Genomic DNA, 22,613 nt, shown 5'->3' on the forward strand with positions numbered 1-22,613 from the left:
TCACTATTAAATTGTAAATCCTCTGAAGGATTTTTTCTACACTATTCTGGGACAGTTACGTTACTACTATTGTTAACCATAACAGACTCTATAGCAGGTATGAATTGTAACTTCTGGTTAAGGTAGATAATACAATTCCAGATCCTGAAAAAACACTTATGTGTTTCATCTGTGTCTGATTTCATCTCCCTTCATGGGAAGGACAGATGAATTGGTAATTTCAGCATTCACTGAATCAACCTACACTGCAGTCTGTTCTTGGGACTTTTCCTGTTTCAGACTAATGGTATACACAATGACTTCTTGAGCATTGTGAATCTGCACTTGGAAACACTGTATTGGATTCTGAACATTGCAGACTTCATGTAACCTTTTGGTATCAACCACTTATGGATTTCTGTAGTTCCATAACCATTGGGACGATGAGAGTTCTTTGTTTTTTAATTCCCATGTGAATATTCATTCATGTTTAAAAAAGTATTTGTTCTTGAAGTATTAAAAAAAAAAAAAAAGAATAGTTCAACTGGAAGGGATCTTCAAAGATCGTAGGCTCTAGATGCCTGACCACTGCAGGACTAATAAAAAATTAAAGCATGCTATTGAGGGCATTGTCCAAATGCCTCCTGAACAGTGACAGGCATGGGGGACCAATCACCTCACTAGGAAACCTCCTCCTAGAAAGGAAATTTTCCTGACGTCCAATGTGAGCATCACCTGGCACAGCTTTGTGCCACTGCCATTCTTTCCTGCCCTTGGTTCCCAGGGAACCAACTCCCTCTTTGCTTCCTCAGCAAGTTGTAGAGTTAATGCCAGGATTAAAAATTTTGCACACCCAGTCTAGAAACAACAAGAAGAAAATCTATATCACTTGGATGTCCAGTAATACAACATAATTAACAGGGGTGAATCAGTCCAAGCAAATATTTTACAAATTCTTTGGGTAAAGTTTGTTCATCTACAGCCCTTTCCCACAACCCAAGTGAAGCTGATGAGAGTTTGGGGTTTTGGCTCAGACAATTCAATTGTCTATTCTGCAACTACAATAACAAAAAAAAAAGCAACAGTAGTATGTTTGGATACAGCTGATAATGGGAAAAAGAGCTGAATTTGTCAGCAAATGTATTTGTCGGCACTGATTTGACCAATTGTACGTGTTGCATGTTTTACATGTTGCAAATGATGTTTATTGCCTTCCGTGAGAGAGAGTAGAGTCCATGTCCAGCTACTTTCTTTGGTGGCTCTCACACAGAGAGCAAAGCATTCAGTGGTACGTATCAATTGAATGTTAAATGCAATACAGTGCAGTAATTTATTATTGAGCATAAATAGATTATTTTCCAATTGCGTTATCAAAACCCATTTTAGTCTCAATGTAGATATGAAGTTCTGACAAGTGAATTATGTCCCACTAAATGATTTAAGGCTAGATTATTAATCAGAGATGCTAAGTATTCCCTTACCAGGAGAATGATGACATTTTTATGAACAAAAAATATCCTCAATAAAACTATATTGTTTTTTACTTATTTATATTTAGCTTAAGAATTACTTGTTTTCTATGAAGTATATCTTTTAAGGAGCTAATCATGAACTCGGATTAGGCATCCAATTTCACAGCTGCCTATGATAGATCTAAATTACATGGTAGTTAGTGAAGTTCTGAGAGGAGGAGATCATTGAATTCCCGTGCTTTTCTATATCCTGTTTACAGGTTTAAATATCTCCTCTGAATTTATCTGCATTTCCAAAAGTCTGCCTGCCTGAGAACCATGCTGAATCCTGGGCTGCAGCAGTGCACTACTCCAGTGTGATAGCACAGGCAGCTCCTTTGTGTGTGCAATTTGAGTGCTGCTGTTTTAACGCTTTCTCAGGTTTCTCTTTTAAGATAGTAAGAGCCAGGAGCTTGTGGTCGTTCCCCTTTTCCCACACTGTTGGTATCTAATTTATTTATTTTTTTCAAGAAAGTGGATGGAAAACAAACTATAGTTACCAGTCCTGTTTGTAAGCTAAGCTGTGACGTTGTCAAAACAGTTATCTTTCTGGTCTGAGGCTTGTAAGTGCTTTCTTCTTTGTATTTTGTGGTTTGAACACTCTGGTGCTAAATGTTCATGAACTACCTGTTATCCCCTCTTGGGTCTTTTGTTTGTCTGTTATTTTTTCTCAAGTTGTTCTGTTCTCCTCACCCGTTTCATTTACCCCTGAACAAGTACCTCTGGAGCCTAGCCATCCTGTAGTCAAACAATGATGGCCTCCCATTCCTTCTAATATTGCCTATGTTTCCCTACGGTGGTCTGTGGAGAGAAGTGAAAAAGAATTTGGTGTGCCTCAGTTTTGGCCAGTGTCAATCAGTGCTTCTGTTATTTGAGCAGCTATAATACCAGGAAAAGCTGTCATATTGTCATTGGTGTTGGAGAGAAAACAAAAAAAAGGAAAGCATAAAGGTGAATTAATAAGATCTATTGCAAGGCACAACAAAAAATTGGACTGCTACAGAACTGGTTTTGTTGCAAATAATTTTTGTTCCCCTTAGCAATGGAATCTGTTTCCCGCCGTGAGATGCAGAGCTCTTATTTCTCTCAGTCCAATAGAAATCACCTCAAGTCCAGGTTTGGATTCCTAAAGTCTGGTAGAAAATGGAATAGGTGGAAGCTGTCAATCTCACTGCTGTCCATTGCATTGCTAGAGTGAAATGATGCTTAACAGGCTCCATGTGAGTGAAATCCTCTCCTGCATTTTATACTCCTGCAACTTTCACTTCTTGACTGTAGTAGCTACCATGGTTTACTGAACATCTTGGCTGCCGTAGTTTCTTTCCACATTTCAGGTTATGGCTTTCCTCACACAGATTTGCATGACATTTTGCCTTCATGATGCATCCATGATGGTCTGTAATCCACAGAATATTCTGGAAGTACTCAGGTTTAGGAGTGGATGTATGATGCTAATGTGTGGGCACGTGGTCTTTAACATGACTGATTTTGCAAGCAGCATTTAGTAAAATTAAATGCTGGGTGTTAGAATATCGATATCTCACTATGAAGTTTAACAGTTAGAAACAGCCATTAATGTGTATTTGATTAGTTGTGAAATCAGAAGTGACTGACATTGTTCATGATACATAAGCTGTCTGCTAGAAGTGAATGTATGTTGTCTATTATGTCTTTTTCTTTACCCTGCAGTTGAATAAATATTTTGTTTCATTCTGTTTCTCTTGTTATTTATGAAACTGCCCTTTGTGATGTTAAGAACAATGTTTTACATTGGCAGATTTCTCAGTATCAGTGCTCTGCTTCAGTCAACAAATCTGATCTAATGGATGGACAGTGCATAGCTTGGCTCATTACAAAGAAATTACTGGGATACTTAAACTGTAAAACTTAAAGCAAGTAATGGAAAACCTGAAGTCAAAATGATGTCATCTGTACTTGCCCCATTATCATAAATGGAAGCTGGTTGAATATTTTGCCTGTCACAGTTTTTCCACTGGTAATTATCATGTCAGGACTGAAGATATTCTATCCACAGGGAGCTAGAGGATACTATGCTTTTTAAAATATTCTGTATGCATACGACTTCCTTCTCTGTTAGCTTGCTTATCATTTCGACTATTTCTTTTGAAGTAAGAAACAGATGGCAGCATTCACTGTAATAAGTACTGAAAAACATGCCAGCCAATTAAGGGAGCTTCAACTGACTGAAAACCTGGAATCTTTTCCAGTATTTTGGTGATTATTTTTTTTTTTCTTCCCCTCCTGTGTATATAGAGGACATTTCTTATTTATCATTTGTTTAATAGAATCATAAAATTAGAGATAAAAGGAAGGGTAGGTTATTGAATTTCAGGTGAGGAACCTGAGGGGGGGGGAGAAAAAAAAGCTAATGTCCTAACTGGTTTTATATATTGTCTTTGAATATTCAATCCTTCAAATGCCAGCACGTGAAACTACAGACCTGCCTGCAAAGCGTGTCATGGTTCAGATGAAGGCTGTGGATGAGTGGCAGGGATCAGTGTATGAAACAGCATTATCCAGAGATTAAATTAGATAGAGAAGTGTTTCTCTCTCCTTTAACCTGTCATAAATCCCTGTATTTCACCAAACTAGAGAGATTTCTGCTTTAATCATTTGCCTTTTGAAGATTGGTCCCATTACCCTCACCATGGATGACCATGTTTGCATTTCTGATGGAGTATAAAGTAATGTGACCACAACCATAGAATTTTCATTATTAAGACACTCTGTCTGGTAATGCTTGTATGTAATGAAGTAGAGTCTAACACTGTGCCCTTCAAGTATGTAAGAGGAGTGTATAAACAGGAGGGAGAACAGCTGTTTATGAAGGTGGATAGTGATAGGACAAGGCAGAATTTTAAACTGAGACAGGGGAGGTTTAGGTTATTTATTAGGAGGAAGTTTTTCACACAGAGGGTGGTGATGCACTGGAACAGGTTGCCCAAGGAGGCTGTGGATGCCCCATCCCTGGAGGCATTCAAGGCCAGGCTGGATGTGGCTCTGGGCAGCCTGGTCTGCTGGTTGGTGACCCTGCGCACAGCAGGGGGGTTGAAACTCAATGATCATTGTGGTCCTTTTCAATCCAGGCCATTCTATGATTCTATGATACATCTTCCAATAAGTGGTGTTGCAGATCACAGCTCTTTAACTATTTCTTAAATTCACTTTTATGTGTTCTGGAAACTCTGAAATTGCCATTAGGCCTGTTCACTTCTCAACCTTATTCTGTGATGAGTCCCTTGCTCACCATGGGGAAATCTTCTCCATCAGGGAAGGTCACCTCTGAAAACGCAACTGATCTCCTATCTGCCCCTTGAGAAGAATCATACATGTCTACATCCTTTTACTCCCTGTAGCAGTGAGGGTTATTAAAAATATGACCCAAGAAAAGGGATTTTGTGTTCTAATTTGAGATTCTGTTCCCTGGTTTTGTTCTGAAAATTTTTGTGAGATACTTTGTAGCCTTATCCTTGCTGTTTCATTGTTTTGTTTCAGAGACTGAGCTATGCAGGTTTCACTGCTTCAGGATTTTCATCTCAACTTTTATTTTGTCTTTCTTCTTTGAATTTTATTACTTTCTGCAGAAAACCTTTCTTTGCTATTCTTAACATTATACTCTCTAAATGTCTACTGTAATACCATTAAATCAATTTCTCTGCTAACCTTTTGTATTGCTCTTTCTCAATGACTTTTCAATTGTAGTCAGTGAGCTTCTGAGAATGTGACTTAAAGCAAAATGAATGCCACTTACAAAGGTAGATTTAGTGAATGAAAGATGAAATTCTGCTTCAGGCAATAAAGCAGTTTTTCAGACTTCATATCAGCTCTTATCAGACCTGGTCTGTTGTTCCTAAATGAAGATATTTGAAGTGTTTATGGATGACTATGGTCACTTTGGGAAGCATTTGGTAGCAGTTAATGGTAAAATAGTGATTGTTCTTCAAAATTAGAACCAACTGGTAGCTCTGCAATGATGATTTAAAATTCTTTTTACGTTCTTTCAAACCACAAATCTGTTTGCTGCTCAGTTATTGAATGCATTTGAACTTATGGAACTTTTCATTTAATGCTGGTCTCCATTTTTTTTGGCTGAAGCCCAAGCTTCACATCTTCTAGTTGCAGGATTCCTTTCTGCAAACTCCATCCTTTGCTGAAGGATCAGGGTAACATGAGCCCATCTCTGCTTCCCAGCCGGCAGCACATTAGAGAACTGCATGCTGACCAGCTGCAAAGACAGGTGCTGTTTTCATTTCCTTTATTCTTCTCCATTTACTTCATCTTGTAAGTTCCCTAGCATTCCGACAAATCCTGAACAAAATGAATGAGTAAATTTTATTAGTTTGGAAAAAGATCTATTTCAGATGATGTGGAATGGGGGTTTTGGTTTGAAGTTCAATGCTCTTAACCTTGTTTACCACATTTTCATTGGGCTTCCAAGACACTGAGCCGGACTGGAAGTCTAGCTCATAAGGATATGTGCAGCAATCACAAGCAATTAGCGTTTGCATTTCCAGGCCCTTTATCTCCGATAGATCTTACTGCAGATGCTTCAGAATCCTCAAGGTTTGGCTGCGCATACTCTGCTTCTCTGCCATTAGAGAACTGGACACAAATGCCTGATGGGAAAGAAAAAAATTATGTAGGAATTATTTCTTCTCTCTCATCTGTATCTTTTCTACATGTATGTTGCCACTGTGTTGGGTCTAACCCACTGCAGTCACAGGGCTATGTGAATCAGGGCTTCTTCCTGCTGTAAGATGAAGGAAGAGGTCTGAAAGTGAAATTGAGCTGAAAGCTAGTCCAAAATCAGACTAGTTTCTTGTCCCTTTATTGATGAAATGCATCTCTTCATGCTGCTCCTGTCAATATAACATGCTTTCAGTATTCTGCTTAATGACTGAAGAACAGTTTTCTCAACCATGTCCATTTTCTCATACTTGACTTTATCATGTACATCCTTGGTGTTTTACAAGTAATGTGGTTTAATTTTGGGGGAGGATTACTTCTTAGAGGAAGGCAACTTTTTCTAATGATTAAAAAAAAGAAAAATATTGACCTATCCCAGTGCTGAGGTTTACTTGTTACCCAGTGATGATGGAATAATCTGATTGTGGCCTATCCATCCGTTAACATTTTGAGGGAGATTTACTTGTCTACCTCACCTTTACAGGCCTTGTATCATTGATTCAATATGTATCTGATACAACAGCCTGCACGTCTCACTATTCTGTGATTAAGAAGAGAGGAACTGATACTATGAAGCTTCAGTGAAATTGCAGTTTAGTGGTCAAGTTAATTCATTTGGTTAACACTTTAGATATTTGGATCAATTGATGACTTATCCTGATAAAACAAGTGATGAGAACTTCTAATATTTTAATAATAACTAAAAGGATTTATTGGGAAGAAGAAATTGTTCCAAAACTTTAAAATAATTTAAAAAGTACAAAATAATTAAAAGTATTGAAGGCACAACCATGAGTCACCCATAAAATTTAACCACATCCACTTTTCTGCTTTTCATTACATAGTCAAAAACCATTAACTGAGCTATAAAGTGAATGAAAAATGAACTTGTCTGATAGGGCAATAATTTAATCCTTCAACCAGCTCAACTATCCAGCCCAATAGACGTACAGGTCTAACAGTTTAGGCAAACTTCTGAATGTTGATTAGCCATTTTTATTGTATTTTTAAAATTGAAAGTGAGTTAGGATGTTGAAAAGCCAACAATATGCTCAATCGTATTCTTTTTCCTCTGTCTTAGTTATAAATCCTGGTGACACTTGCTGGAATTTTCCTCAAATTGAGTGAGATCTGATTTGGGCTGTTTAAAGTGAATACCGATGCTCGCATGGCTATATCGGGATATTTCATTTGCTGGAGAGCAATAGTCTGGCCTTGCTGTGGTATTCCTCCTGTCCCTTAATAAGACCTTGTCCTCAACTTAGAAAAATTCCAGCTGTTTAGTACTTTTCTTTGACCAGACATTTCATTAGTTCAGAGGGGTTTGCATTAATAAGTTGTTTTAGATTACTGTGAGGTACCTTCAAATCACTGGAGGTTTCATTCTGGAAAATACTTTGCAAAGCTGTGTATCCTAAATGGCTGTCCTCCAAAGGCTGGAATTTGAATCTCATTTACTGTAAATGACTGGCAACTAGAGCATGTTGAAAGTTTTTTTTTCAAATGCTTACAGTGAGCATATAGAGGAAAGGGGACCCATTTTTCATTTCCCATATAATGCACATGGGCTTATTCAAGAAATTAACTATGGATAAAAGAAATCATCCGTGGATAGGAATTAGCATGGTATCTGTTATTGCTTGGAAGTGATGCTGTGAGATGTGATACATCCCCAAGCAGTGTGTATAGAGATTTATTGTCGTATTGCTTCTGAGACAGTTGATGCACTCTGGATGTGGCTACAGAAGGGTCCAGTGTTAGTCTCCACCTCAAACTGCAGTCAGCTAATTTCAAGAGAGGTTGAGTTATGTGGATGGTGAACGCTTTTCAAAATCAGAACCCTGGTGCAAGCAACATGGATGTGAGCAGGCTCAAAACCAGGAGCAGAGTCAGGCTGATAAATCTATACTCCTTATCTCTGGTCCTCTCTACTCCACCCTGCAACCTTGGAATCAGGGAAGTGCTTAAAAAAAATAAATATGGGGTCTAATTGTGGGCTTCTATCTTCACAATCATCTATTACCTATGTAAAATCCCGTGTTTGTGGACTACTGCTTTTATATTGCTATAAGTAATTGGCTCTGTATATCTCTAAGTGCTTTTAGTATACAATTAAAAGATAGGATACCTTGCATCCTGATTTGGCAACTGACAGTTATACATGAACACTGCAGAGGATATTATTTTCCATATGCGTGAGTTATTCTTTATTATCTGAAGGAGCTGCTTGTTCCTCAGCTTCATCCTGTATCAGTCCTCATCTGCCCTGTTCATGTGAATGGGAAAAGTTATCCAGCTCCTTTACAGAAAGATTTCCCTCTATTTTCCCTTACAAACAAAATCCATTCTGAGGTGAAAGAGGACAAGCAAAATATGATGGAGTGCAGATAATGTTTTTAAGTATTAATGAAGGACTTTAATGTCTCTGGCAAGGCATATTTAGACTAATCAGGATCTTGTTGGGCACAGTCTACTAGATGTGCCAATGGGAAATAAGAAACCTGGATCCTAGTTTTGGCTTTTCCACTGACTGGCTGGTGTGACCTTGGGCCATATATTTAATTCTTCTGTATTTTTTTTCCTGTCTCTTTTGTTCAGTTTGTGGGCATGTCTGAACAAGGATTGTCCCTTGTGGTGCCCATATAATGCCAAGCTACCAGGCTTTCAGTCTTGGGTGGAGCTTTGAGGTGCTACATGGGTATAAAATGATTAAAGTGGTAGTGGAATTATTTCAGTTTATTCTGCAGTGTTTGCTTCTTTGACTTTAAGCAGTGTAAATGAAATCAGAGTGGGAACCCATGTGTCCCTGCAGTGAACATTATTGAGCTATAGAAATAAAAACAGTCATAACAAAGAATGCGTTGGAGCCTTCTGTACAATCCTGGCACCATTTGCATTGTTGAAACAACTCTTTCTTTTGTTAGGCTGAATTGGTTTTGGGATAGAGATTGTAATGCTTTGAATGGAAGCCATGGTCTCTGCAAGACACAGAGTGAACTGTAGCAGGCTACGTCACTTGGGTTAAACACCTCTTTTCACAGCCACTATACTTGTTGGCATGCTCAGCAGAGATGTCACAGGCTGTATGTTCTTCGGTACTGAATTACCCCATCTCTTGTGCAGGATCCCCTCTGTGCTGGAGAGAAGTCTCTCTCCTTTTTGATGGGAATGTAAAAGAAGAGAGATGAACTAGGCAGCCGATCTAGCAGTCTGACAAGCACAAACAAGGGAATCATGTTAGGATTTGATCAACATGGAAATGAAGCAGCAAGTATGATGCTTTGCAGTCTGCTGCTAGATAGAATGCGTTATCTGAGTGGGAAGAATGTACCACCTAGGGAGGAATATTACTGCATGCATTGGTATAGCTTACGGGCTGACCTGCTGGAAAGGAGCTCTGCAGAGAAGATCCTTTGTCTTGGTGGACAGCACGTGGTTATGAGCTGTCAGTGTGCATTGGTGGTCAAAAAGGCCAGTGGTATCCTGGGGTACATTAAAAAGAGCATGGCCAGCAGAGTGACAGAGGTAGAGATTTTATGATTCTCCCCCTCTATTCTGTTCTATTGAGGCAAAATCTGGAGTATTGTGACCACTTCTGGGCTCCACAGTCCAAGACAGGGATCTCTTAGAGTCCACTGAGGACCACGGAGATGACTGGGACCTGAAGCATCTCCTATACAAGAGAAGACTGAGAGCCTTGGGACTGTGCAGCCTCAAGAATACCAAGGGGAGATTTGATCATTGTTTATAAATATCCAATGGGAATGAGTCAAGTGGATGGGGCCAGGCTCTTTTTGATGGTGTCCAGTGACAGAATATGAAGCAATGAGCACAAACTGTACTGGAGGAAATTTCACATGAACATGAGGAAAAATGTCCTGACTGTGAGGGTGACAGAACACTGGAACAAGCTACTTAGAGAGGTTGTGTAATCTCCTTTTTCTGCAGATATTCAAGCCCTGCCTGGGTGCTTTCCTGTGTAACTTACTCTAGAGAGCATGTTCTAGCAGGGGTTTGGTTTAGGTGATCTCCAGAGGTCCCTTCCAACACCTATGAGTCTGTGATTTCATATACAACAGACTGGGAAGAGAGATCTTCGCAGCACTGCCCATTCTCGTGTTGCTAGCAATTTGGGCTCTGAAAGCTTGTAGTGGTAGATCATCTCGTTCTTCATGGCTGGTGCAGCCTCACTAACTGCCAGTTACGTTAGTGTCCTGAAAGGCACAGTGGGGCATACAGTCCAGCTTTCTCAGTTTTGGGAAAAGAAAGAATATAAAAGAAAAAATGGCAAAAAAGGCTGTGTCTCCTTCTCCTAAGTGTAGTGAGTGTAAATGTATTGTTGACAAGAGAGCAGAATATCTCTCTCTCTGTTCAGTTAATTCTCACTTGAGTCCTGGGAAGGCCTTTATGAAAGCAAGCATCTTGAGTATGGGAAAGGGCTGGGTATGGGATTGTGCTGCAAATTAGTGGAGATGTAGTGAGAGCTGGCTTCCTGCTGCATGTTCCTACTAGCTGCAAGTACCACTTGCCTCCTAATGACTATCCATAAGGTCAGAAAAGTGTTTTGTTAGGAGCACGTTCACACTTGCACTACTGAACAATTTTTCTTTAATTACTCTTTCTGTATTGCCATCATTTTATTCTTAAGTCTCATTTTTCTTTTTCTGTATTGCCATCGAAGATATCACCTTGAGTCTTAATCTCTCATTTGCTATGGATGCGTCATCCTACAAAATTGAATGAGGATTTATGATTGCCATATATCCTCGATCAGCTCAGATCCTACCTATTAAGTGAATTATCATGATAAATTTGGCATGTTTTAGAAAACAGTTACATTCACTGTTGATAAGAACAATTCTAATCTATGGAGTCATGAATTTTGTGTGGGGGAAAAAACAGATTCTGATGCACAACTCTTGGGAATATGTAAAATCTGAAAGTCTTTGAAAATGCTAATTCCTCCATGCTCTTACAAGCAGCAACTTTTGCTAAGTAGGAGGCAATTTCTGTCACTGAAACATGCACATGCATTTACACTTGAAGTTTTCCACAGTGACACAGAGAGTTAAATCTCTCCTGGATTGTGTTGCCATAAATGGAATGAATTTAAGTGAAGGCTAAAGACTTTATTCCATTAAAATTTGAAACACCTTGAAACACTCTATGAAATCCAATGTCTAGTCAAAAGGCTTTCTCATTAAATTATTGGTGCGAGCAACTGAGAAACAGTCTATGTTTATCTGTTTGCTTATGACGTTCCCTGTTTTGACTCCTCTTGTAGATGTGTACAAAACAGCTCTTTGGGATAGGATCATCTCTTCTCTGTGTTTGTACAGAACCTAGAATAATTTTTTCATGCGCAGACTTTGTACCAAACAAATAAGTGGGTGCAGTAAAGAAAAGATGGCTTTGTTGATAGATTTAGAGTATGTTTCAATGCACTAAGTGAATCTTGGACACAACTTTTGTTCCTTGGCCTTGCTGTTCATTTCCAAATGTATCAGGACAAACTGCCTTGGATTTGACCCAGCCAGGTACTGAGCATACTGAGGACCTGCAGAACTTGCTCAATTCTGAACACAGGTTTTTTTACTCTCATAATGAAATTGTTGCGCCTTAGACATTGGCAGCTTGGAGTTCTCTGAAATGGCAAACGCTTTGGAAGAGACACTGCTGTCTGCTTTCGCAACAGTCAGCTCTTTGGAAACATTCCCCTTGAATAATGTTAAAAGTGATTCCAGTTTCTGTAATTTAACTCATCTGTATCATCAGCACCAATAAATGAAACCACTACAGATTCCAAGCTCACCAAGACCTTGCCAAGAGCTGGCATTATACTCTGAGCCAAGGAAGTCACTATAAACAACAAGTATGGAGCTCAGCAAGTGGGTACGTTCTTGCAGTGTGTGTGCTTAGCTGGCAACTCAGGTGAAGAGCTCTAAATCCTGCTATTACCTTCTCAGTTACAGCAATCACAATAGCTACTGAAGTTGTGCCGTCCAGTAAAAGCATACGCCTCCTAAAAGGTTACATAGGTATGCTCTACTAAAAAAAACAGAGTATAGGAATTTTAGTTAAGTTTTAAGAGCTGTGAAAGTGTTAGGAAGGTAATGGTTATTGTGTTTTTTCAGCTTCTGTGGGCGTACCATGTTTTGCAGTACTAATGCATACCTTTAGAAGAATCATTTTTCTGTTCTTTGTGTAGCAGAAAATGTGAGAGAAATGTGAGTGAACTATGAGTGAATTATGGATTTCTCAGGCTTTGCTGCATTTCCATATGAGTCATTTGTGTACGGTGCATTGGCGGGCGTAGAAGGCCATACACTCAGTGTAACCAAATGGAACACTGCCTGGCTCCAACAGCCAAGGACACGATCATAAAAAGAGCTGTGCTTAATTGTAGAAACAGATCTTGGAGCAGGCATGTTATCAGGAGCTCTGACTTCCTCTCCCAGGGTGTTCCAGTGTCTTCCAGTGTGTTTCTGCTAGGAGGGGCTGTTGCAGAATATGACACAAAATAAACTACTGTCCTTTTAGTTTCCCATGCAAATTAATAGATACATGGCCTTGTTATAACTTATTAACAGCGTATTTTGTGGGTAATAGCTCCTATTAGTGTTTTTGCTTTCAAGCAAAACTTTAAGACAGATTCTCAGATTTTCTATGCGTTTTTCTCACATCTGTAGTGGCACAGTGCTGTCCAATTGTAGTATCAAGAGTTAATTTGGAATCCTTTGTTCTTTCTTTTTGAGTGTCTTAACTCTTGAATTAACTCTGTGACTTGACTGACATATTGCTGGAAGAATAAGAGTAAAATACAGTGTTGCTTGTCTGTATCTGACAATGTAGATTTCTTGTGAAAAATTGAAGTACTGGATAGCACCCAAATGTAAAATCTTGTGGTGGCTAAAAACTGAAGTGTTCTTAAAATTGGCTTCATCTGATGTGTTACAAGCAGAATTCTCAGCTGTAGGATGAAAAAGCTGAAAATTGTCTCATTTAGACAATAATTTAGGGAGATTGCAACCTCTCAAAGAGTTCATCCGCTTTGATCAGGGCTTGATTATCTTTTCAAATCAGCTTTATATGAGGGTAGTACCACTGGTTTCAACCAGTGATTTACACTGGACCAGCATCTCAATTCTCCTCTCTTTCCTGCTCCTGCAGACAGGTTTTATCTGAGAAGTTTTTAGAGTGGCTCATGCTGAGAGTACCTGCGGTGTGTAATTCACAGGGCCAAGGGATTCTGTGGTGAGGCCCAGCTTTCCCTGAGTACCTGTCACACAGAAGCATTTTGGGAACAAGATACCAACCAGGTGATCCCTTGGCTTGTCCCTCCACACAGCCTTTGCAAGCCAGCACCTATGAGAGGCAGTGTCAACTCCTTACTCCAGACCATTCGCTGCCATTGCTGTGATGCTGCTTTCCCACGTAGGGTTTTGCTTGCTTTCACTTAGGCTGGGACTCCAGAACTATGTGTTTGGGAACGTGGCACTTAGAATGATCACAGTTTTTGACTTGAACAAGAGAGGAGCATTTGTTTTTCAGAGTGCATCTCTGCAGCCAACAATGTGATGGCAGCTGTGGGGACTGAGCAGGGTTGCATCGAACTGCCTGGCATGGGTGATGGCAGGGATTCAGGGCCACACAGAGATTTTGCCCACTATAGGACACTCCATTAAAACCTTCAGACATTATTTTTTTTTCTTCACTTCGTGGATTTCTGTGTTGTCACAGCCACAATGTGATCTATGCTCACATTAGCTAAGGTATATCTGGGTATGCTCCTGTCCCTGGAAGACCTGCGGTGCCCCAGGCCACATCTCCAACTTGGAGATGTGGACCAGTGAGGTGGATGCTGCCATTGAACAGAACAGCACCCCATAGCTTTAGTTTGTTTGTGGATTACTAAAATTTACACTGTCAAGAAAGCTGAATAAGAATTTTACTGCTACTTAGATTCAATTTGTTTTATTCTTAAGTATTGCAATGCTGCATTTTGGTAAAGTAGCTCATTTCATGTTACTGTTCTGGGAGGATGGGCTTGTCCTGATGGCAGTTGGTTCCAAGAGCACCTGGACTCCAAAGCCAGGCTTGGTTTGCATCTCCTCAAGCTGTTGAAAAAATCTTGGATCTGAAGATATCCCCCAAAGACTTGAAGATGAGGATGTGAGGTTTTCAATTCCAGTTTATTGCTATGAAATTTTATAATTAAAAACAAAAACAAACAAACAAACAAAAAAACAGAGAAAAAGCCGCTATATATATATATATATATATATATATGCTTTTAAGATTCTTTTCAAGCTGTGTGTTTAGATTATGGAATTAGATTATGCATCACTTACCTGCATAGTACATCTACAATCCCGCAATTTTGGCTAAGTTACCTCTCACTCTGTGCAACAGGGCTCATCTTGGTATGTTGGTATGCGCATATGGTACACAGACAGTTGGTGAATTCTAAAGGAATGACCTTAAGGACTGACGTTCTTCTATATTTTCATGTTTTTGTCATGCTATGGTGGGTTTGTACATTCCTCTTTCATCTCCTCTGAGTAAAAAAAATCTCTGCAGTCTTCCAGACAGTGTCTCTCTCTCTCTCTATCACACCATCTGTTCCCAGATTACAGATTTCTCTGCATGAGTACCAGGTAGCAGACGTGACTTCGCCCAATAACTACAGTAAAAAAGGCTTTCACACACTCTCTGCAATCTGTGAACATATGATCAGTCTAGGATAACATGTCGTGCCAAACACACACCAGAGAAATTTATGTGCAGTAGCAGAATGAACCCTGAAATCAGGTACTTGGCAAACACAAACCTGGCATTTCCTCTGCACGTTTCAAAAAGGGACTTCTGTGACTGCAAGGAAATCCTGTGTTCCTGACATGCATCTCTTGAGTTTTACTTAAAGGGAAGGTGATGGTACCACTGCCTTGTGTCAAAGTTTGAACTTTATGCGAGCACAGTGTCTCACTAATGAGTTTGCCAAGTGATGGGAGTCACCAGAACCAAGGCATCTTTTTCTTCTTTTAGCATCTTCACTGGATTCTGCCTATTTTGTGAGTAGGATATAGAAATAGGTATCTGTAAGAGTATCTATAAACACATAATAAACATACATCTAAGCCCTTTTATCCCTTTTCCTGTTACATATCAGTCCTTAAAGGGCTGCAGTTAGACAGAATATTCAGGATTTTTTTGGATTGGAGGGAGTTACGCTGGGAGCCACTTACACTGATGACCATAGAGCACTTGCCTGAAGCCAGGCCAGAGAGCCTGCTGCTCTCTTTTTTCTGTAATGGTTGAAAAGCAAGGAACTGGCTTAAAGTTGAGGGACCATGCATGTGTACCAAAGGCAAATAAAATAACAGATACACACAAAATAACAGTGTTGAGCTATTTTGTGATCTGTGGGCCAAGATGAGTCTTCATTTCTGCCACAAGGTATGTAGTGCAGTATATTCCAACAAATAGATAATGCTTTTACTTTTGGACAAGTGATTATTTGTGTTAAATATCTTGTGTAAGTCTTGTGTTCTCCAGTGATTTCTATGTAAATGAGAAGAAAGTCTTAAACAAATTAATACCCAAGAGAAAGTATTACAGAGATAGTAATTTACTATAAACTTCTAACTTTTTAGATGCCTTTTATACTTTTATTTGCTGCCATTGGGATTTCTGATGAGAAAAGGGGTTGGTTACCTGCTACACAGCACTACAAGAAAAGTAATTTGAGATTTTTTCAGAGAAGTGGGAGAACTCAGAGTATTGTGTTTGTATGTGCACTGATAACTTTAGTATACGACAAAGGAAGTAATGTTCAGGGAGTCAATGTTTTATTACATATTTCAGAGTGTAGGTAACTTTTATCACCATATGATATGTGCATAAGTTAATAGCAAACTCACAGTTAGAATCTGACCTTGGCATGATGTTTTTTTGAGAGACATTCACCACATTGAAACAGTTCCTTTTGAGATCTTGTCCTGTTTACTGAGCAGTCGTGTTCCATAAACCCTGACAGCTTCTGTGGGATCCTGAGCAAGACTGTCATGCAGGACAGTAGTAGATGTGGATTAAGGTAACTGGGTGGTCAGAATGACCTCATGTCTCCTCATGCTGTTACTAATTTGAGTTGGTCAGAACAGCTTGGGCTTCATCGAGAGGGTGGAGAGGGGATTTCTGAGATCTGTGTGCAGGGCTGCACCAACAACAAGCTGATGTGGTGGGCGAGCACTAAGGCTGAGCCTAGGACATGGGACAGCCCTTGTTCTCACTGGGGAGCACCACGGAGTTGTTTCCTCCACCTCGCTCTCTCAAAAACCAGGATCGTTTTCCCAGAGAGTTCAGCATCAATTTTTCTTGAACCCAGGGGAAAAATGCAAGATATGGAATGCTGGACAGGAAAACTTCTGGTTTATAGTGAAGGTAATTCACTTGTGCAGTCACAGCAGCAGGCAGTCACTAAGCACTCAGACATGCTCCAACGTTTGAGTGCAAAATGTAATTATGATCGGTATAAATGAAGAGATTTTGACTGTAAACGATTTATTCATTGCTATTCTTTCCTGACTGGTTAGTTCCTAATTTGGAACAAATCTCCCTTTACCCAAGGCCCCCAGCACTCCTCTGCTTCTGGAGAAAACAGAAAAAAACCATTTCAGGTCTGGATTGGTAGTATCCTTTGTTAGAGAAATGGCTTTGTTCTGGAAATCAAAATGATGTAGGTGTGATTACCTCAGTGTGTGGAGATTTGTCTTCAGCATTAGGCAGATGGTGTTCAAATAAATGTTGACTCAGGCTTCTGCATTTTTCTCACAAATTTCTCACATCTTTATTCTTCAGTTTGTGCAACTGCTTCTGCAGCTTGGAACCAAATCTTCATTTTAATGCTCTTTTTTTTTGTGTTTCTGTCACTGCTTCATCCACATCTTTCAGCTTTAATGTCACAATAGTATGTGGATCAGTTACACTGATTAAAAAAAAAAAAGAGAATTAATATAAAGGCCAGACACCTTCATTAAGCAAAGTAGGGAGAATAATATATATAATTCTGCTTATCATATACTCTAATTACTCTAATATAATATATTAACCAACTAATTATTTTAAAATATTATTAATTGCCTTGAAATTGTTAGCTACTACTGTTAATAGCCTATTAGAGCTACTTACTTTTGAAAGTTACTTCCTGATAATGATCAAATTTTGGACAATCACACAATATTTATCCACGTTTGCTGTCTTTCTGTTTATTCCATTTCATAATCTGTAATTCATTTTCTTCCCCTCCATAAAAGAGAAGGGCAGATAGAGGAATGCACATTCTATGGAAGATGTTTATATTGGATGAAATTGGAGCAAAAAACATTTTTCTCCTTTTTCATACTTTGAGTGTGCAAATATTCTCAGTAATGTTTATTTACAATGGACTGTAAGCCTATCTGCTCATTGCTCTGAGCATCACTCTTTGCATTGTGCCTGTATTCCACTGCCAGGGAGTATAACTGATACAGCACAACATCTGAGTTATTCCTGTAGTTTTTCCATCTACTGTTCACGTTCTCATAGCAGTAATTACAGTTACCACATATCTGTTTGTTAAGCTCCTGTTCTGCAAACTGTTCTCCTGGTTTAATTTCACTCCTTTTACTTAAACTTCTGCATTTTCTTTTACTATTGTAAATTAACATATAGGTCATTGAATGGCTGGAATGAGATGGGGGCTAGAAAAACCTTTTCTCTCTTTGGCAATAGAGAAGGGCATGCATAGTAATCCCCAATTGTGACCAAATGCTCTTTTAACTATGCTGTGTAGGTTACCTTGTCAAGGCTCCATGTTTACAGAGCACTGTGGAAAATGAATGAACGACAGCAGAAATACAGATTGTTTGGTCATCATCGCCCTTGCTGTTGTGCTTGTTTTGAGCAGCAGGATGTAACCTCTGCCTGAAAAAAAGAACGTGGGAATCCAGCATTATCCTAGTCCTGCATGTGACAGACTGTGATCCTTGTTTAGCCTGTCCTCTCTGTAATTAATCTGGTTGAGATCCCCTCAAATCCTAAGGAACTTAGAGCTTACTGCGCTTCTAACCCTCTCTGGGCCCCTTGGAGCACTCTACTTTTCATTTCCAGTCACTCTCTCTCACAGCAAGCTGTCTCAGAGGTCCTATGTCTGGCAGATTCCTAGGGAGCAAATCAGATTTAGCAGAAACCCATAAGCAGATGGTATATCCATAGCCCGATCTTGTCTTGACTGATATGGGAGGCTGGAACTTAATGATCCTTGAGGTCCCTCCAACTCATTGTGTTTCCACTTACAGTTAGGCTGGTTATGACCCTTTAACAGTTGTCTCATTATGTTCACTAAAATTAAAATGAAATTTTGAATTAAAACTGTTCCTACTATTACTGAGTGGGATATATATATACCTTGCTAATCTTTGAAGAGGTTCATAAGGAAGTGGGTGAGCTAGCTGCTATACTTGCATTTATAGCAGATTTTTGATGAAATCCTGTGTTTAGGGCTTCTCTTTCTTTCTTGTTCTTGGATACTATGAGTATATCTCATATACTACTAGTATATGCTACTATCTGCTGACCAATCAACAAATGATCATCTGATCCAACTGACTGAGCTCCCCCAACCCCCCCCCAGTGAAAATATGTTTAAAAAAAAAAAAAAAAACAAAAACTCACCCAATTGAAGAAAAAAGTCTCCTAAAATAATTGAATGATACCAAAAGGAAGAAAAGCTGTGTGACTCATCAAGCTCCAGCTGGAAACTCTCTGTCCTGAGGGAAAACAAGTCTGCCTTTATACAAAATACAATATTAGAGGAGGTGTTCTTTAAGAGGAGACAGAGGGAACTTCTATTAGGTTTTGACTGCCAGTGACATGTTAGGAAAATTACAGACTACTGAGATTTTTTATTTAAAAAAAATTTTGCTACTTGAGACATCATAATTTTTTGGCTAGTATAGGATTTTTTTTAGCTTTTAAGATCAGAAGAGATGACTGTAATCATCTGCTCTAACCCTATGAATAAAATGAGCTGTAGCAATTCACAAAATTCTTCAAGCCACAAGCTGGAGTGTGGGTTTTGGAGAAGTGCCCAGTCTTGAAAAGCAGAGTATCTCAAAAACAAAAATAAAGTATCAGAATGTCTTGACAATATTTGACATCTGTATTTTAAGTGCCAAGGAAAGGCTAAGAGATCTTTACAAGGCCTCATCTATTGTTCTTATGTTTGTTTGTTCATATAATTGTTCAAAAGAGCGGTGACTTTGCTTGGCAGCATTTAAAGAAAAGTGCAGGAAACATGATAACCACCTTCAAGAGATTTTTTTCCCCTGTGTAATATTACCTGAAGTAGTTGCCTCGGCCCTGACTTTTACCCCTTCTCTGAGATGTGCTCATTTCCTTTTCTTAACTTCAGGGACCCACAGGAGAATTTACATCAGGCCCTGCATTGCAAGCTTTAAAGAAATTGTAGTGAAAGTTGAAACTCCTGCATGCTTCATATTTAGTTTAATTTGGAAGTCAAGAATGCATTTACCAAACTTAAACATGTTGTTAAGGAAACCTAAATAGCATAGAGTTCCTATGGAATTGTAACAGAGGCTTATATGGAGATATGACTGAGGCTGGCACCATAATTTTATGGTAGTTCTGAAATGGCTGAAGGGGTAAAGCTGTAAAAACAAATAGCAAACAACTCCTTCCACCTATGCCCAAATTCCCATGTGAGCAGAAGCACCACTAACTGCAGTGTTGTCTGTCTTTTGGTGGTATGCATTTGCCTATTTTATTGTTGTTGTTGTCTTTTTTTTCCCATAGAAAGTTTAATGTGGTTAAAGAGTTAGTCTGCTTTATGAGAATAAGTTGGGCCTGTAGCTGTTATGCTGCTTCACAGGAAAAATGTCTGTGTATTATGAAGAGTAGCCGTCTTAAACTTATTTTCTGCATATTTCTGAGTGATAGGTAAGGATTTTTATAGTGTGTGACTCCACAATGGTCTGTCCCCTGTTTTGTAAGCTTCCAAACTTTAGTATGACATTTAGGGTTTGTTTTTCTCTTTCCTTTCTCTAATGCAGGCTACCAACTCAGCCTGTGACATGTGCCAGGAAACAGGTGTATTCAGTATGCTAACAAAATCACATTTCAAAGAAAGAAAATCCACATTCCGCAAACTATTTGCTTTCAACAAAAGCAGTGGTATATTACAGATATAGGATTGTGGAGACCAGAAAACATTTTTGTTCAATTCCCATTGAGCACCTGTCTACAGGTATGCAGCTTTAGTGCAAGTCCTCGGGTTATATAGCTGATTTTCTTTGCTTTTTGCACATAGGATAGCCCACTCAACATTGTTTCTACTCTTAAATACTTAAATGATTAATGATTCTGACCATTTTATCTTTACTGTTCTGAGATGACTTACTCTTGATTTGCATTAAAGTCAGTGGGACTTATTTTAAGGAACACTGATTCCTTTTAGAAAATATCATCAACGTGCCCAACATTTCAGTTAATGAAACCCAGATTTCTATATGGTGCCTGTAGTTGATCATAGCCTTTCTTTATAAGCTGTACAGTGTTCTTTGGACCAAAGTGAGAATAAATAGCACTTTAAAAGCAGATAGCATCACTTTGCATGCTTGAAAAGTACATATAGCTGGAGAGCAACGGGAGAAAGACTGACCACCAGGCCTTCCACAGATCTGATCTACCTTAAAGAATTTCCAGTGTTTGTGATTTCTCTGCAAGACCTCCCTGATGAGCATGTTTGTGTGGTTTGCAAAGCCTAGGTGGTATCCTTGTACATGTAATTGCCTTGCTTTCTATGCATGGCAGACACACGTAGTATGAGTGGCTAGACTGTAACTGTCATGATCAACAACAACCCCATTGAAAAAGGGAGATCCACCCCTTCCACGTTTATTTGTAGTATAAAAGGGAGAATGGTGGCAGTGGTAGAAGATGGGTTATGTAGTTCCTTCATTTTTAACTTAGCATTTTAAGTTTTCTGAAGGGCTCTGTGGGTTACAGCAGAACTGATATTTTTAGAATATTACAGATATCAGGCAAGATAATCCTGATATAAAGTAAAATAAGTGATTTCTAGACTTCACAGTGTGAGTTTGATATTCATCTGCACTGAGGCAAGAGTCCCTTCAGTACGTCGATCTTGTCTAGGTAGAAAGACATCTCTGCTTTTGATGTCTTGTCTCACAACTCATTTAGTTGAACCATTAGAGGAAAAGAATTGTTTGTTGTAAGAATTTAGCATTTGCCATCCTTTAATTAAGAACTGACAGATCTCCCACCTACACATTCCAAAGTCACTCTAAAAGTCTTGTTTTGCTTTGAATTTCCAGGAAAGAAATGAGGGAATAAAATGAAAGTTCTATATGCTATGCGTTTATAAACATCTGCACGTGAATACATAGGTCCTTCAGGCCACCAAAAGTTAAGGAGAACTTTCCTGAAGAAGTGAAACAGTTTTGTTTGCTATCTGTTATGGCCAGCTGTGAAAATGTTCCTAGGCATGACCCTATTTCTATCATTCTCATGTATAATCACAGTCAAGTCAGTGAAAAGTTCATGTAGAGAAGCAGTCATTTTTGTGGGTCGGGATTCAGGAACTGAATGCTGTGTTTTTGCAGTGGGCTCCTGATTTGCTTGGTAAGAACTGTTAGAGCTTGCTGCATACACTGTCCATCAAAATGCCATTATGCAGCTGAAGCTGAGTATTGAAGTTGGTTATATGTATTGTCACTTCATCCCATGGCAGCTGTTGCTGTACTGAGAGGCTGAAAAGCCTGTCATAAGGATGAAAACTAAACCTCTGCACAGGCTGCACCTAAAAATATGATGTACTACCTGTACAACCTACCAAAGGTTTACCCTCTTCTCTTGACACTTAAGATTGCCTAAGCTTATTTGCAAAGTGTGCAATTTGTTCTATAAAATGCTATTCTATCAGGCTTTCATTACGTTACCAGGCATATAATGACAAATGATCTCCTTGGTATCTAGTGCGTTATTATGAATGTTTTTATCAGCGAACAAAGCAAATAGGTTTCAAGTTAGCATCAAAGATACATGATTTTGAAATACCAAACAGTTTTCTCATGGTCCTGCTGATTCAATAGATTTCCCATGGAAAGATTAATACAGGTATGATGTGACATCTTCTCTCTGACCACTACTAAAGCACAGTACTTCATACTGCTATCCTGCACCCATTTGTCAACTATATCTAATTGATTAGTCTACTGTAACATTTTTATTCGCCACATGAAGTTCCCTCCTCAGCAATCTCTCCCTCCTAAAATGTACATTAATCATTAATTACAAAATCAATGAGAGAGATGGTCTGAACATATGCAATTGATCGCT

General features: G+C 39.0%; 2 long non-coding RNA genes across 2 annotated transcripts in view; one reads left to right on the forward strand and one right to left on the reverse strand.

The window, feature by feature from the left end:
• The window catches only part of LOC125697466 (uncharacterized), a 199,812-nt gene that overhangs the window by 155,860 nt on the left and 21,339 nt on the right, over nt 1-22,613 (forward strand). The gene's annotated exons all lie outside the window — the stretch shown is intronic.
• Nucleotides 14,423-22,613, reverse strand: part of LOC125697467 (uncharacterized) — a 49,234-nt gene continuing 41,043 nt past the window's right edge. The window contains exons 9-11 of the long non-coding RNA XR_007378806.1: nt 18,909-19,003; nt 18,033-18,158; nt 14,423-17,181 (exon numbers count right to left, since the gene is read on the reverse strand). This is a non-coding gene — a long non-coding RNA (uncharacterized LOC125697467). The remainder of the gene's footprint in view (nt 17,182-18,032; nt 18,159-18,908; nt 19,004-22,613) is intronic.

Source organism: Lagopus muta, chromosome 9 (assembly GCF_023343835.1).
Source record: "Lagopus muta isolate bLagMut1 chromosome 9, bLagMut1 primary, whole genome shotgun sequence".
In the NCBI taxonomy this organism is placed as follows: Eukaryota; Metazoa; Chordata; class Aves; order Galliformes; family Phasianidae; genus Lagopus; species Lagopus muta.